We start from the raw sequence: 2,626 nt of genomic DNA on the forward strand, positions 1-2,626 counted from the left end.
CTCTATGTCCATGAGTTCCTTGTTTTGATTTTTAGATCCTACAGATAAGTGAGAACATGTGATATTTGTGTCTGACTTATTTCACTTAACATAATCATCTCCAGCTTCATCCATGTTGTTGCAAATGACTGGGTCTCATTCATTTTTATGGCGGAATAGTATTCTGGTGTGTATATGTACCACATTTTCTTTATCCATTCATCTGTTGACAAACACTTAGGTTGCTTCTATTGTAATCAGAGCTGCAACAAACATAGGAATGCAGATACCTCTTCAATATATTGACTTCCTTTCTTTTGTGTATATACTCAGCAGTGGGATTGCTGGATCACATGGTAGCTCAATTTTTAGTTTTAGTTTTCTGTTCTCCATGGTGGTTGTACTAATTTACATTCCTACCAACAGTGTACAAGGGTTCCCTTTTCTCCAGATCCTTGCCAGCATTTGTTATTGCCTGTCTTTTGGATACAAGCCATTTTTAACTGGTATGAAATGGTATTTCACTGTAGTTTTGATTTGCATTTCTCTGATGATCAATGATGTTGAGCACTTTTTCATATGCCTACTGGTCATTTGTATGTCTTCTTTTAAGAAATGTCCATTCAAATCTTTTGCCCAGTTTTGACTGGATTATTAGTTTTTTCCTATGGAGTTGTTTGGGCTCCTTATATATTCTGGTTATTAATCCTTTGTAAGATGGAAAGTTTGCAAATATTTTCTCCCATCCTGTGGGTTGTCTCTTCATTTTGTTGGTTGTCTCCTTTGCTGTGCAGAAACTTTTTAACTTGATATGATCCCATTTGTCTATGTTTGCTTTGGTTGTCTATGGTTGTGGGGTATTGCTCAAGAAATACTTGCCCAGACCAATGTCCTGGAGAGTTTCCCAATGTTTTCTTTTAGTAGTTTCATAGTTTGAGGTCTTACATTTAAATCTTTAATCCATTTTGGTTTGATTTTTGTATATGGCAAGAGATGGGGTCTAGTTTCATTCTTCTGCAGAGGGATATCCAGTTTTCCCAGCATCACTTACTATCTTTTCCTTAGTGTATGTTTTTGGCCCTTTTACATTCTTAACCCAAAAAGCTTGGTTATATCTATTGATTTTTATTGTACTAGAAATTAAAAATATACATTAAGACCATATATACTTAAAAATAAACCCATTATATATTATCACATTTTTATGAAAATAACTGCATTTTCCAAAACAAATGCAGTGACAAACATGACATTTGTTTTCTATTTCTGCTGCTCTGTTTAATCTCCGGCTTAACAGAAGACAGCTGGATTCTCATATTTACTGCTGCATTCACTCTCTTGCGATAGGTTGTTTTGGCTGAGACCTTAGAAGAAAACTCAGCCTCATGCAGACATACAGCTGGAAAAGAGGATAATATTTTAATAGTCTTTTCAGGTAACTGTGCCTATTTATCCATACTACATCAAAACTTTACAAGGAGTAGTTTCTTAAAAGTTAGCTGCAATGTAGAAACTGAAATCGTATCAAATGAACTTTCAGCATGCAGTTATGTTAAAATCTATTGGTCTATCTTGCATTTTAAATGTATACTTTTGTTATATCATGTATTGGTTCCTTTGGCAATACTGGTTTGCTGAATTATACAGATCTTCCAGATATAGTCACATTTCATTATATAGTATAAAAAACTGCTTGTTAATATCACCACTAGTCTGATCTGGAAAGAATTTAAATAATGGGGACATGCTCACAGTGGATATAAATATTTTGAAATTCTAATTTTTACTTAACATTCTGTCAGTTATTTTCTTGGAGGAGACTCACATTATTACTTTCCTGAATGCTCATAGTTTCTGTCTGTCAGCTGTTGTTTTAGGCAAAAATGCGTTCCACGAAAAAAGCAGTTCATTCAGCTCACAACTCAGACAATTGCTCAGTGCTTTAGTTGTACTTCCCATTTAGTCACTCAGAATATTAAAAAGACATGTTTTTGAAGGCTAAGGCAATAATTTTTACCGCCTTTATCAAGGACATTCTTAAGTGAAACTGGCTTTTTTGATGGGAGGTGCACAGCATCACTGCTTTGACTGGTGCTAAGTAAGGAGCCAGCAGCGCTATCTACCATTTCCACCATCTGCACAAACGTCAACACAGTGAAGAAGGAAACTGACATCTTCTGACTGACAATAGATTTGATCTCGTAGACCACCTGAAAGACCCCTAAGAGTGGAACTCACTTTGAGAACTGCTGTTGTACAAGACACTGGCTTTGAAAAATGAGTTGGATTTTGAAAGGATAAGATGAGGGAGTGTATCTGAGGAACAGCAGGTAGGCAGTTTGGTTGGAGGAGGAGGAAAGCAGAGGCAGATGAAACCGAAAAGATACCGTGAAAGGCCTGAATGCCTTCATAATGACTGACTTAGGTTTAAGCCACACAGAAAGAGGCAGGCTAGGGGGAGCATCTTTTTTTTTTTTTTTTTTTAATAGGAAAGTTGTAGCTTCAACTTATATAAAATAAAGGTCGCCATGTGTACAGTCACTAGTTATAAAAATAATGATAGCATTGCTGCTTTCCTCATAGGGAATAAATAAAACAAACATCTTTACAAATGACTTGTAAGAATCATGCTGCCCTATTACTTCAA

This window comes from Macaca mulatta, chromosome 8 (assembly GCF_049350105.2).
Source record: "Macaca mulatta isolate MMU2019108-1 chromosome 8, T2T-MMU8v2.0, whole genome shotgun sequence".
Classification (NCBI taxonomy): Eukaryota; Metazoa; Chordata; class Mammalia; order Primates; family Cercopithecidae; genus Macaca; species Macaca mulatta.